The sequence below is a fragment of the Bidens hawaiensis genome, unplaced genomic scaffold (assembly GCF_021521415.1).
Source record: "Bidens hawaiensis isolate Kalapana, Puna unplaced genomic scaffold, B.hawaiensis_p1.1 tig00021352_1, whole genome shotgun sequence".
NCBI lineage: Eukaryota > Viridiplantae > Streptophyta > Magnoliopsida > Asterales > Asteraceae > Bidens > Bidens hawaiensis.
Genome location: NW_027493308.1, coordinates 39,702 through 55,848, shown reverse-complemented (window position 1 = coordinate 55,848; position 16,147 = coordinate 39,702). Strand labels below are relative to the sequence as shown.

The following is a 16,147-nucleotide window of genomic DNA, read 5'->3' as shown; positions in this document are numbered from 1 at the left end:
ACTGAGTTAGGGTTTGAGGGTTTGTAATCAGTTTTTAGAGTGATATTTTCTGATTAATATAAACGCGAGTTATTCATTTAATATTCGTGTGTTGATTATCGATACAGGACTTGATTACACAGGCGAGCAGATACCCAACCCAAACTAGCTTAGGGGGGAGAAGTAACACCATCATAAGCATGAAAGGAGCAAGGAGTGCCGAGAAGCTACCAACAAATTTCAAAATGGTGTAACAGGTATTCCTCAATAGTGATCCATCATACGAATAGTAAGTGATCTTGAACACATTAGTAAGTGATCTTGAACACATTATTATTTTTCAAAGGAGACTGGCTTTTGTTTTCATATGAGTGATGAACTCGTGTCCCCGTAAATCCACAAATGAAGATAGTGCGAAGCATAAGTATGATGTATGCTAAAATCCTGAAACGATAGTTATTATCGCCAACACATGTATATATAGATCTGGAAAAGATCGAGGAACTTGGGATCATACCGTAGCTTGGCGAGTGCATATGCTGGTAATGGTGTTGGTGTCGGCGGCGCTGATGCGGAAATGACTACTTGTCCACCCATTTCAGATGGTTGGTTCTACATGTTCAAGACCAACAAGAAAGATTATAAAGATAACTATACATACAATACAATAATGGGAGTTAACTAATACTAATTGAAGCAAAGCGTTTCACTTTCACAGCGTTTGTCTATTGTGTGTTTTACGGGAGGGAGGCTCTTGTATTAGCGTTTCACTTTCCCTCCCGTAAAACACCCAATTTGTAACAAACACACAGCAACACCAAAAGTAGTAGTAGTAAATAATAATAATAATAATAATAATCTCTTTTGCCAAAATTTCAAGCTTTGAATTCTTTGTCTGTGTTCCTAAAACAAGTTTACCTGAATTAATAACTTTGCGTTTAATTAAATCTGATTTTTGATTCATTATAGCGCCTAAACTTAGACCATGCGTAGTCAAAACTAGGCACATCTGGACATTTTACGTCATGTGACGCCTAGTCAGCTTTTGGGCATTTTGCAAAAAGTGGATGTAGTAAGAAAAAGATCCCAAAACGTCTCTCTCTCCTCTCCTCTCCTCTCCTCTCCTCTCTCTACCTCTCTCTCACAAAACCCTCAAAACTCGTGTCACACCCGCGTTTTGTAGGAAATGTCTTGCCCAAAATGCCTAGCCAAAACGCCAAAATTAAAGGCCACTACGGATGGTCTTAGATATGATAAGACACAACCAAACAACAATTAATTAGTTTTAAACCAGGAACAGGAAATACCTCTTTCGATACGTGACCATTGTTCGAATCCATAACAGAATATTTTGCACTTTGCTCTCTTAATCGTTTCTGGACTTGTACTTGTGTTTGTGTTTGTGAGATCCGTTTTGATTGGTGGCTGTCATTGTACTTTTGGACTTTATCAGCTCCAACTCAACTTCTTAAGCCTTATATTATAATAATATTATGCTTTACTCCCTCCACTCTTTTCACTTAGCCCCCCATTTAGTTTCTTTGTTGTAAAATCTGGGTTGCCAAATATAAATGTATTCAGTATATGCTATACTAGAAAAATGCTTTTAATGACATACGTCTTATGACATGCATGCAGGGGATGGAGAAGAATAAGAAGATCGAAGAAGAATGTTAGGAAATCTGACAGTTGAAGCCACCTATGAACTGAATTCCAAACCACCCTTGCTATGTCACAATTCGTAAAAAGGTGATGTGTCGTTTCCAACTCTATTGAAGAAAAAGAACACATAATAAATGGAACATCTAAACCCTTGTTTGATAGATTAACCCTAGTCGTTAATCTATCCATATGAAGCCTCCAAACGATATGTTAACTTTCTTCGGTATCTTCAAATAAGAACAATTAATGGTCTTAGAAGAACTATTTGTTAATAAACTTATTTATCCCAAGAACTATTTCTTAGGTATCTTCAATTGATACTAGGAATTAGAGTAACTAGAACTATTTGTTTTTATTCAAATAAGAACATATTCCTAAAGCATTCTTTAAGATTACATAAAGCGAGATTACACAATAATTAAAGTCTAAGAAGACTATGCAATGATCGTTACAAGTCTTTCTTTTGCAAAATAATACTTATTTGTCCTATTGAATTGATGAATTTGTCTTCTAACAATGACTTATAACTTCTTCTCAACAGATTTCCCTCATCGCGTCAAGTTGCATATGCGACAACTTAAGTCTTTATTAGTAAAAAGTTGTATCAACGACTTTTTTATTGTCAACAGCTTACCAACAATATTTACGCTCGATAATAAGTTAGCATCAGTGGTAACTTTGGATTTAGTAGCAAGTTATCATCAGTACTAACTTGCATTGACGTATGAGAAGACATGTTGCCACTGATTGCTAACTTGTTGCAACTTGTCTTCTTAGTTTAAATCATGTCTTTAAACCATCCTTATTACTAATCATCAGTAGTAACTCTAGCCTTCGAAAGTAATTCACTTGTTGGTAACACCTACTTTAAATGGTTCTGGCTCGTAATACTCAGTTTGCTATCTATTCAACGCATGTGAAATTATAAGCTCTAAAATGTGACGAAAAACCAAAATCTTACAAATGATCGTTTTTGTTCCCTAAAATGAAGATAATAAGATCCAATCAAGATCTAAAGATTCTACTCAAACTTCTCAACCTACTTTCGATATCTTGTTATTTTATAGTTGTTGCGCGATAGTTTTATATGTTAAACAAGATATCATTAATTATATTACTAAATTTGTAACCATGGATACAAATATAAGGTGGTTGAATGTAGATTAAATTTACTCATGAGACCACTAATTTGTTTAGCAAGTTAGCCTTTTTCATAAACAAAGTTAATGTATAATTCTTGTTTTTCAATCACTAACTTTAGCCAAACAAGCTTTGATTTTGAATCATAAGATTTAAAACCAAAATTAAGATCTTAACAGCCATTTAATGACAGAGAGAAACTAATGTCTTAGTTTAGTAACAAGCTTCCTTTCGCCAATGGCGAAGGATATTGAGGGCCAAGGGTGGCCCCTGCCCCCTGTTTTTTCGCACAACAGTGTAAATTTAGCCGTTTTTTCGTCCAAAAGTTTTTATACGTAGTGTAATTTACCTGTTTCCGGCCAAAAATTTAAGCCCCCCCCTCGTTTATGATTTTTTAAATACATTTTGAGTTCGCCTCCCCCCTCCCGACATTCGTGTCCAAGCTTCGCCACTGCGTTTCGCTACATGCTCATCCCACGTTGAGATAAACATAAAGTCTATTCGATAGCAACTCGATAGATAACCATTATTTAAAACTAAACATTATATAAAAGTTAGACGCAACCATTATTTGACAATAGCTATGTCGAGAATGTGGACCAGAAAGCTTTAAGGCATCTACATGTGACATCCTCCCTATGAAAAAAGAAATTAAAAAGGTTGGGTGAGGTCTAATTCCTAAAGCAAAGGTGTAGTGGGCAATAGGACCCTTACATTAATGTTCTCAAACGCCTAACTGCCATCATTACTTGCCTACTTTAACTAATCACACTCATAATAATCTAATATTGTGCTAAACTATTTGTTTCCACAAAATAAACAAAGTATTAATAACTATCATTAGAACGAGATATAAAGTATAAAATTAGAGGTAAGGGTGTAATTGTCTTTTTTTTATCCTTTTCAATTTTTGTTGTTTTTTTTTTCTTAAAAATTCGGCAAGAGCGTTGAAGAAGATTATCGAAGATGTCAAATTCGGCTAGAGGGTTAAAGAAACTTATCGATTATATTGTTTTATTTATAGTTTGATTAATATTTCATGATTGTTAAAGTTATGACTGTTGATTTGTGTTGATTTTAATTGTGTTTTTTTTGTATATGCATACAATACACCAACCCCTTTATCCGGACCAGGTGCTTGGGACATCAGGAGGTCAGGAGCAAACGCTCCATTCCACGTAGCCTAACAGTCCTATATAAAACCGTGTTATGTCTATCACGTGAAAGGTAAACAAAACGAAAATGATATTGTCATTTTACCACACTTTTTATATACAAGGGTACAAAAACAATCACCAAACATGAAACTTTGATTTAATCTCATTGAAACATCACTAAAATTTGATACGTAGCTGGTTTCAAACATTTAATACAACAAAGCAATGAAAAAGCAATGGTGACATTGAACTCTGACCAAGTTGATGGTATCATGAGATTACACAAACAAAGCTCGTGGTCATCATCAAACACCTCACTTTTCCTTTTCTCATCTTATTATTTTAACATATTAAACCATATTTAAAAAAAAGTATTCTATTTTAGCAATCAATAATTACAAGATTGGTTAATTTATTCATACAAATTTAATATTGCATTTATCTACTACGTACAGATTCTTTTGAGATGATTGGGTTATTAGTGATTCAAATGGTCGTTAAAAAAAATTCATACAAAGTCTTAAATGATAAATGTTATATTAACTATCAAGGTTGCTTGTTAATTAGATTACTATTTAATTAACTTGTCTATTTAGTTCCTTAATTAATTGTTTAATTAATGTGAACAACAATAAAGTAAAAGTTAAGGCTTGTGGTAGAAAGAAGTCATCTTGTGAAGATCCCATTTGAATATTGCAAAAGTAGTAGCCATTATAAAAGCTCAAAAACATATGGTTAAAAAAGTAGCCGCTACACTACTTCATATAAGGCCAATTGTTTATGCCATTTTCATTCAAAATTTAGTCATTTTTATCACGACAGGTCACACTTCATCATCAACATCATCAACAACAAGATCTCCAGCAAAGAAACGCACAATTTCTAGCGAAATCGTGTTAAAAAAGAGATGAAAAGAAAAGAAGTGAAAAAAGGACCTTCATCAACAGATCTTTTGGTGTGTTTTCCCACAAGATCACATCTTACAATGATGCCAAAGATGATTTGTAGCCCATCGCGACTATCAAGTATAACGAGCCACAGTCGTGGTGGTGGTGGTGACGGTCGTTTGTGGTCTAAAAGGAACCCGGTGGGGTCTGAATTATCTGAGCCAAGATCTCCGAAAGTGACATGTGTGGGACAGATCAAGGCCCGACCCAAGTCTAGATCATGCAAGAATTGGCAATCAGTGATGGAAGAGATCGAAAGGATTCATAATAATAAGAAACATAGAAAGAAACATACTTGGGGTGATGCAATAGGGTTCAAGAAAGAATCCATGCAATCCTGACATCTTTAAGGAGTTTTAAGTTTAATTTGGGATGTTTTGGTGCATTTCCAACCGCAAATGTTACATCAGATGACGACGATGATATTGATAATGATAATGATAACGGTAATGAGGATGAAAGGGATCATGTAAAGAAAATAATAGGGTTTGGAGGGCATGATGATCATGATAAAGATCATGAACATGGTCATGATCATGATGAAGATATTGAAGAGGGTTCATCAAGAAGGGCATTTTCAAAGTGGCTTATGGTTTTAGAGGATAATCAAGATTGTTTGCATGGAAAAGAAGAAAATGAAAACCCTAAAGATGATGAAGAAGCTCAAGGTCCATGTGTGCCACCACCAAATGCACTCTTGTTAATGAGGTGTCGCTCCGCACCTACAAGGAGCTTATCAGAGGAGGATGAAGAACACGATGAACATGACGACGTTAATGATGGCGTTGATGATGATGATGATGATGATGATGATGATGATGATGATGATGAACATAATTTTGGAAATAAAAAGGAAAATTTGATGGAGTTGATGAAGTATGAAGGTGATTTCTATAAATTATCATGTGACATTGCAAAAGAGACATGGGTTGTTGGTGGAATTAACAAAGATTCACCTTCAAAAACATCAAAAAGATGTTCCATTGAATGTCTTAAAGAAGTTAAAGCTTGTTTACAATGATCGTGAAGTTGTTTTACTTGATTTTATGTGTTTAATCTTTACCATTTAATTAGATTTTGTTAAACTATGTATAGTTTTCATATGTTATGGCTCTATTATATTTTCTTTTTGAATAAATATATGTGACAATGATTTGATTTATTCACGTACTCTTGATACAGTTGATATACACATATTTACTTGATCGCGGTTGTCGTAATTTACTTCAATTTCTAATATAAATAGTTAAAGAAATAACTTGTAGGCAAATAACTTCAACCGAATATCTAAATCTCTTAATTCATAAATGTGATAAAAACCTAAACGACTACACGGTTGATAGATACGTTAAAAATATTGTTTATTTACTTGTCTAGAAAGAAAAAAATTACATGCTACAACATTTTTTTCTCGCGTTTTTCTCTATAAAATAATCTTTCACGTTTTATCAAATTGTATAACATTAAATATTTATTTATTTATAAATCACAATTAATCTAATTGAAATAATTAGGCCCTAAAAATTGGGTTCTAAAAAACCGGAGGGCCCACCTCAATCGGGCTAATTGCTCACATGTGTCTAGAGTCTAGACCCTTATATTTGGGCCTTGGTTGCGTGCTACTAAAGAAATGGGAGTTCAATTATTTCCCTATATTCAGAAAGAAAAATGTATACAAACTTTATGGTGTTAAATGTATCATGTTTGTGAGTTGATGGGTCGAATACGTTAATAACTTGAAAACTTGACACGAATTTGAAATCAGAGACGTGAACCTAAAAATCGTATCAAACGCATGAGATAAAACGCAACCCGAGTTTTTACGGGTTAGCACAAGCACAACCTGTTTAATCTGATTTTTCTTTTTCTTTTTTTCGCATATTAATACTATAAGTTACAAAATTCATATAAAAAATTAGTAGAATTTTAAACAGTTATGTTTGGCCTAATGTTGAGTTTTCTTTTATATATTAAATTTTGACATTTTATGTAAATTGCATACCCGGTTCTTTTAATCTATAAATTAAAACAAGTAAACTCATACCTAAGAATTTTGTGTTGGATTCATGTTGTGTTATTGACTACAAATTAAATTTATGACAGTTATTTGTTGTTGGACACGACTAAACTTCCCAATCTTATTTTCAGCTTGAAAATGAATATGTTCCAACCAACTTAAAACCGACATATTGGATCGGATCCAAACTGATTTCAAATCGACATATTGGATCAAACCTGAAACAGTTTTACTAAAGGCAGTTTCAAGTCTGGTTTGGTTGCGCATCTCTATAGACACAAGCATAGAAAAGCGACAAAAAAAAAGGAGAGAGGGAAACTTGACTTGGGGGTTTTACGATTTTGGGGTTTTGATTTCTGTTTTTAACAAATAAATACATTATTAAACAAACTAAATCACAAATCATAATACAAAGATGTTTTCATTTTAAATTTTACTCTATAAATATTACAATTTTTTGGTGCATAGGTGTCTGAGTTACAATTATTAAAGATTTTATCAATGTTTTCAATTACGAACCAGTTGTCTTACCGGTTTACTAGTCGATTTAGTTATACCAAATTTAAGAGACGTGTAACGTCACAAACAATTTAAAATGTAAAACAATATACCTCCTAAAATCCCATCTTGATATTAAAAACTGGCTTCACGCCTTCACAAGAACATACTTAAAAAAACCATTTAACATTCACATTTCACTACACAACAAAAATTAATATGCAAGCCCGATTCAAATATTCAATATATTTCATGCGGGAGAAAACATCTCAATCTCATGCGTACTTCAAATTATGTAAAAGTCTAAACCACATTGTTGGGATATTATCCCTAAGCAATAAACAGAGGCTGAACACTGGCACGTCTACAGAGGAAAAGACAAAATTGGCCCTAGCACGAGACGGTTAAAGGTCATTATCATACAAGCGCTCACGATCAAGCCAAGGGAATCTTCTGAAAAGGGACCGAAAATGGTCCCTTTGGGGACCACCTTTTCCATAGATGCAATTATTGTCGTATACTGAGCCATTGTATCAAAGCCTAACAAGTCATTTGAAATTGTGTCGTTACCGTGTTTTTTCTCAACTCATTCTCAATTATTTTTGTTGATATCTTATAATCTCTAGATAAAGTAAATATGGCTAGATCTAGTCAGGTCTTTGGTTTAAAAAAGCGCGAGGCGCAAGTTGATGGGCTCCAAACGACTAAAGGCACGGTATTTTCAAAAGACGCACCTGAGGCGCTTGAGGTGCACCTTGAAAAAGCCATGAGTCACCCACCTCTTGTACCCTATGAATCTTTTATCCGTTAAGATGTTGTATAACAAGCCTTTTAGTTTACACTTTAATGTAGTTTATATATTAAATCATATATAAAGCTTATTTAAGTCTAAATACTGAGTATATGTGGCTACAAACCTATAGGAAATATTTAAAACATTTATATATTTTACACATCGAGTAAGAAAAGCCCTTTGCTTTGGACTTTTCGCCTCAGCTCTAGACGATTTCGCCTCCCTCACACTTCTTAAAATCAAGGTCAAGTCATACAATGTTTTCTTTAACTCACATAACCAATGTGTGTACTCTGTCGATTACATATTTCATACGATTTATTAACACAAACAAAAATGCCATGAGGGATTATCCCCCGGCATCGACATGCCCCAAGCTACGAAGCCCAATGTGTAACACGAGGCCCAAACCAGTCTTACCCATTGGGTGGTACTTTACCATCAGCAGGTGGCAGTGCAGTGACAGTTGCACTTTAACATCTTCACCAAGTGTAATTATATAAGATTTTTGGAGTATTCTAACTTTTACCGTTTAAAAAAAGACATTTTTCATTGTTATGCCTTAACCCTAAGGGAGTGTTTAGGATTCCTTATTTTACCTCCTTATAACTTTTTTCCTTAAGTTAATTGTAACTTATTAACTTATTCCCTAATAATAACACGCAATACCAACACAGCTTTTAACTTTTAAAAAATTAATAAGTCATAAATTGCTTAAAATAAACAATCCCAAACACCCCTAAGTCTAGAATCCATCCGTAAAGCATTTAGCTTGTGGCAACTTAATTATCGACACAAGTGGATGATATTTATTATCCACAAAACCTATCTATGCTTCTACAATAAAAGCTAGCCTTTGTTTAAATTTAACTTAATGATATGAAGACCATATATTTTTATGTATAAATAAATTATAAATCTCTTTAAAAAATATTACATTTTTTTGTTCCAATGTAACAAAACACTTGCTGCTTAAACTAAGCAATTGGTCTTCTAGTCTAATTGCATAGAGATGACGGTTGAGGCTTGAGATTTTTACAGTCTCACATTCAAAACAGACTCATCTCCTTAATGATGTTTTTGAATAAGTCAAGTCTAAAGTCTCAAAATCAATATAAATAGTTAACATCTCTCAATAGCAAGCACTTGGATAATGGATATTATGTTAAACGTTGTTAAAAAGAACTACTTAAAACTAATAGATTCTATTGTTGAATTCATTGGTCAAATCTTATTTATTTGGTTGCACATCATTTAGACTAGCCAACCATATTTTGTTATTTTTCTTCTCTTGGTTGTTTAAGACCTTCTGGAACGATTGACCGGCTATTAGTGGGGTTTTACACCCATGGCCCGCTAGATAAAACTTAAAACTTAAAAGCATGTCAATATAAAATGTATCATAAATTAAAAAAATAAAAAAACAATAATTTAATAATCAAGACATTGTATACTTTTCAATATGGATTCCTATAGACCACATAAACCAACCAAACATCATGAAACCAAATCAAACACTCCTAAACTCAACTTGTACATTATGCAATAAAATATATACATTAATTTATTCAAAATCAATTTCAATTTTTTTTCCTTATTATAGAAATAAAAATTGACACATATGATAATAACATAACATATACATAAATATTATTATTACCTCTCACATTTATTTCCTTCTTTCTTTCCATTTTCAGCTTCTATGGATTCCGGCAACAGTGGCGGCGGCGGAGACGACGGCGGCCACGGCGGCGCCGGAGACTTATACCATAACTCTTCCACACACTTCAATCGCATAACCATTCAGTCCAATTTCTTCAATCCATTGTCTTTTTCAAAACCCCAAATTCCAAACCCTAACCCTAATTCAATATACGATCTTAATTCTCTTAATCCTCTCAATCCGGTTCAAAATTCGAATCCGGATTATGATCCGGGTACTCAGACGGATCCGAACCCGAATAAAAACCCGAAAAAACGTACACGGGCTTCCCGCCGTGCTCCGACCACCGTGATGACCACCGACACGGCGAATTTCCGGCGAATGGTTCAGCAGTACACCGGAATACCAGACTCTCCGTTTGCCACGTTATCACCGGCCAGTGGGTTTACTCGCCGGAGTGATATTTTACGGCCGGCGGCAAGTTATTTAAACTCCGGGAGTAATTTACAAATATACCCCTCCGAAAGTTACAATATTATTAAACCGCACCCGAACTTGTCGAGTTTAAATAATAATAATAATAATAATATGTTTTCGTTACAAACTTTTCCTCCGTTACAAGTTAATGTAACGGAGGTTATGGGGAATTCGGATCCTTTTGTTAGTTCGTCGTCGATGAAAAGATGGAGGGGTCAAGATGAAAATTTTGGGAACTTTGAGGGTAGGAATGGAAATTCTCAAAACGTCGTCGTTTCTAACGTTTCAATTAGAAATGACGACGAAGATGATGATGGTCGTCTTCCAGGTAACGAGGATTCGTGGATTTGTCCTTCGGATTAGTTTTGTGTAACGATTTTAGATAATGTGGGGTTAATTAAAGGGTGATTTTTGTTAATTAGTTTTGTAATTAAAATCACCGAGTATATTATTATTATTATTAGAATAAAGTTAAGTTATTAACAGTTAGTCTTGTGGATTTGTATAATGTGTGTACATTGGATGATAATTGGGGTAATAATTTTTAATGTTGTAATACTTATGCATGAAACATGAAATCCATGCACGATCATCATGTTTGTAGTTCAATTTAAATAATTATTTTTGAATGCTTAAATTTAAAAGAAAATGCATAATCTTGTTTTGATAAAAGTATGTGTATGTATGGTGTATTGTGTGTGTGTGTGTGTTTGCAATGTGTATTCATGGTCTATATATGTGTGTATATAATTCAATTAGTCATGGTTTAGATATATGCATGTGTATTCAAGGTTTGCATGTCTATGTTTAGATACTCATTATCTAATGTGTAAGCGTGTGAATAGTCTACGTATGTGTATCTGTATGCGTATCTGTATGTGTATGCGTATAAGCGTATGTGTATGTGTTAACTACTAGAATAATATTAAAGGAAAATTAGTTTATTATTGCATAATCCTTGTTAGATTCTTTTTAGCTCATTGCAACCATAAACTAATTAAACATGTTCATTTACATTGTTCTAAGGTTATATTAGCTCACACATTCCAAATTGATGTTGGAAATTTATCTACTACTATGATTACAACCATATACAAGTGTATATTGTGTTTCCTTTCTTTGATTCAAGTCTCGTCTAAAATAAAAACGCGAAATAAAAATCGTAAGCATGTGGTTTATATTCGAAAAAGTATAAATTATATCCCAATCTTGCATAATTTCCTTATGAATTAATTGGATAATTATTGAGATAAGGGACACTAATGACATGTTGATTGGTTGTTAGATCCACCTAATCCTCTATAATTACCAACAATAATTTTAAAAAGAAATGTCTTAATTTGCTATAGATATGACACGACTAAAATTGCATATCCATTTTGAGTAACTAAGTTTTTTTTAAATGGATGTTTTAATGTAATAAACATATATGTTTATCATCGTAATATATATGTATATAAATATTGAGTTTTAATAAATGAAGATGCATATATATGTTAGGATCAGTGATATAGAGGATAATGAATTAGTAAAAAAACAAAAAGATGTATCGATTACAAGGAATTTAAATATGAAGTTCAGTTTGAAAAGACAAATTTGTTCTCTCTACTAATGGAAAGTTTTATCATTTAGAGCAATTCTTTTTTGGTAATGGCTTTCTTTTAACGTACAAGATTTAATCCAGTTATCCAACGCATGTCTAATTGATATAGGAGCTAGCATATTAGTTTCTAATATTTTTTTGGTTTCGAATAATCGATTTGTTCAGTGTTTATCATTTTTGTTGGTTGGTGTAATGGTGTTTTTCTTTCAGTTATATACCGTTATCTCTAAGTTAGTTGAAAAATTTTATAAGGACTTTTGATTTGAGAATTAAAGAAAATAAATCGTTTACTTTTGAATATTAAATTTTATTTGTCAAAAAACCTTAGGGTCCTTGAAGCATCTGATTTAGTCATCGAGTTTTCTAGCCATTTTATTGTTTGTTTTGATCTTCGCAAAAACACGTCAGATTGATCTATAGAATTTGGTATTCAATCTTGGTTTTTCATATCATAACAAGAGGTTAAATACAAAATAAGATCCTAAGATCAAGGAGAACAAAAAGGAAACAGATAAACTAAACAGGCAACTAAATATGACAGCTAATATATCATAATAATTTCCTTTACTCCCCCTCAAGCTGGAGTGTGGAGATCTCGAACACCTAGCTTGCCAAGAAGATCACATAAAGGCTGAGTTCCCAAGGGCTTGGTAAAAAGATCTGCAATCTGTTGTTTGCTGGACACGTGAAGGGGCAAGATCTCACAGGATTCAACACGTTCTCGGACAAAAAAACAGTCCATTTCCACGTGTTTGGTGCGCTCGTGAAAAACTGGATTGTTTGCAATATGTTTGGCAGCTAGATTATCACAATGAAGAGGTGTAGCATCATGTATGTCAACTGTAAGATCCTTAAGCAGCGAACGAATCCAAAGAATTTCACTAACTGTAGTAGCCATAGCACGGTATTCAGCTTCCGCCGAGGAACGGGAAACTACTGACTGTTTCTTTGTTTTCCAGGATACCGGAGCACCACCCAAAAGCAGCAAATAACCCGTCCGCGAGCGTCTGGTGAAAGGACAACCCAACCAATCGGCATCACAATAACCGACAAGTTGGATTCCACCATCCTTTGGTATAAATATACCTTGACCAAGACTAGATTTTATGTAACGAAGCACGCGAAGAGCTGCATTCATGTGGTTATCTCTGGGATCGGAGACAAATTGGCTTAGTACATTGACCGCATAGGCAATGTCAGGACGCGTGGCCTGAAGATATAACAGTCTCCCGATAAGACGCCTATAAAGAGAGGCATCGACCTTGTGACTTTCAAGACATTTATCAAGCTTTAGATTTTGCTCCATGGGAAAACCACTGGGTCGACATCCAAGCTGCCCACAATCAATTAGTATATCCATGGCATATTTATGCTGACTTAGAACAATCCCATCTTCAGTCCGAGCAACCTCAATACCCAAGAAATACTTCAATGGGCCAAGATCCCTAATGCTGAAATTCGTATCCAAATGAGCTTTGGTTCTTTGAATCATATCTTCGTCATTACCAGTAATAACGACATCATCAACATAAATTAAAATTGCCACAAACTTGCTTTCATTTTGATAGGTAAAAAGGGAATGATCAGCATGAGATTGTTTATAACCAATATTTAGAAGCGAGACTGTGAACTTTTGATACCAAGTACGCGAGGCTTGCTTCAATCCGTATAGGGACTTTCTGAGACGACAAACTCTAGATTCTTCTGGATTGGAAAAACCTTGCGGTATCTTCATGTATACTTCTTCCTTTAAATCACCATGAAGAAAAGCGTTATTTACGTCCAATTGGTGTAGTGACCATCCTTTCTTGACAGCAACCGTGATCAGAGTTCGAATAGTAACCAGTTTTGCAACTGGGGCAAAAGTGTCATGGTAATCAATTCCCTCTATCTGAGTAAATCCTCTTGCCACTAGACGGGCCTTATATCTCTCGATCTCGCCATTGGGTTTGTATTTTATTTTGTAAACCCACTTCGAATCGATGGCGTGTTTCCCTTCTGGCAATTGTTCTAACGTCCATGTTTCGTTTTGTTCAAGAGCTTTAATCTCTTGCTGCATGGCATCACGCCAATCTTTATCCTGCATAGCTTCTTTGAAGGATTTTGGCTCATTTGAAACAGTAATGGCCGCTAAAAAAGCTTTGTGAGATTCCGAAAATTTGTTATAAGAAACATAATTGGAAAGAGGATGTACCGTAGAAGAAGTTCGATTGTGCACGGGTTTGGCGTGGTCTATGGATGGTGGTAGTGACACGTTGTAATCTTGTAGTCGGGATGGAGGCACCTTGATCCTTGTGTCCCGTGGAGCCAGAGGGTCAACATGAAATTCTTCAATGGCAATGTTATCCTCGATTTGTGTCTCTTCAATCGGTTCAGTAGTCTCAATGGGTTCGGTTTCCTGATAGAAATCGGACATGGCATTTTCTTCACCATTGTCGTCTTCCATATGCTTGGCATAAACATCTTCATGCCACATGGGGAGCTCAAAAATATCAGAAGTTGGATCCTTGGATTTGAGATAAGCAAATGGAAAATTATTCTCAACAAACTTGACATCACGTGAGACTATCATTTTTCCGTGCTCAAGATCAAAAATTTTGACACCTTTCGTTCCCTGTGGGTAACCCATAAACACTCCCGGTCTTCCCTTGAATTCGAATTTGTCACCTCCTGTCTCTATGCTGCTATAATAGGCTAAACACCCTAAAGTCCGCATGTGTTCATAGTCGGGTTTTTGTCCGAAAATGATCTCATAAGGGGTTTGGTTGTTAATAACCTTAGACGGAAGGCGATTAATGATGTAGACAGCCGCCTCTATGCATTCTCCCCAAAATCTCTTTGGAATGCCCCCGTTGAACATGAGAGCCCGAGCCGTTTCGAGGAGATGTCGATGTTTTCGTTCAACCACTCCGTTTTGTTGGGGTGTATGAGGACAAGTAGTTTCTGACAAAATACCCTCACGCGCATAAAATTCTTTCATGCGGTTGGAAGTGAACTCACCTCCATTGTCACTTCTTATCCGTTTGATGGTTTTTGAAAACTGGGTTTTAACCATTTGGTGAAAGTTTATCAAACAATCACTAGCTTCGCTCTTGTGCCTGATTAAAAAAATCCAAAGAGCCCTACTAAAATCATCCACAATAGTTAAGAAAAAACTTGCATGGGTTGTGGATGGTTTACGATATTTACCCCAAATGTCACAATGAATCAACTCAAAACATTCGGTAGTTTTAATAAAACTCTTAGGAAAAGGAGACCGTGTGTGTTTTGCTTTAGTACACGAATCACAAACATTGTTCTTAAAATTGAAAGAAAATTCTCTTAAAAAAGAAATATGCGATAACTTGGATTCAGATGCATGGCCCAGTCTTGAATGCCAAGTTTTTGCATCAACCTTCGTTGCCATAGCCTTCCTTTCTTGAGCCACCATCCCCATCCGATATAGACCTTCAACGCATTTACCCGTGCCAATCAACTTCCTCGAGTGTAAGTCCTGCATCACGCAAAAATCCGGAAAAAAACTTACAATACATTGTAATTCCTTTGATAGTCTACTAACAGAAAGCAAATTGCAATTGAAGTTAGGAATGTGTAAAACATCTTTGATTTTAATTCCACCAATTAGGGTGCAGTTCCCTTTAGCTTCTACCGGTATACTGTCGCCATTCGGTATCATAACAGGCGCCTCTCGTATGGCTCGAGTGCCATTTTCAAGAGACTCCTGTTTATGTACAATATGTTCGGTCGAACCCGAATCCCAGATCCAATAATCAGGTTCATTACGCTTACCAGCCATGTTTGCTTTACGAGTAGGTTCACCTTCTGTATGCTGCCCACTGCCACCAAGATGTTTCATGAGAGTTTGGTATTGTGCTTCTGTTAGGCCCGCTAGACTGGATTCGGTCTCAACGTGTGCAGCCTTCGGCTTCCCTTTGTCCATCTTACCTTTACTGGACCACCATTCGGGATAGCCTATCAATTTGAAACAGCCTTCCCGTTTATGACCATCTCTCCCGCAGTGAGAACAATGATCAACTTGTTTGCTTCGTTGAAAGCTGGAAGAACCTTCCCGTTGTCCTTGAGTTCTAAACGCAGCCGGCTCCACCTGTGTTTTTCTCATCATGGTGATTTGTTTCTGCTGTTCCTCTTCAGAAGCTAGACGATAGGCCTCTCCAAGTGTGGGAGTGGGCTTGATGGAAAGAACATGAGTT

General features: G+C 35.2%; 1 pseudogene; it reads left to right on the top strand.

Annotated features, from left to right (window-relative positions):
* The first annotated feature begins 4,560 nt into the window (after window positions 1-4,560).
* On the top strand, window positions 4,561-5,919 carry LOC143563279 (uncharacterized; annotated as a pseudogene).
* Window positions 5,920-16,147: the final 10,228 nt, after the last annotated feature.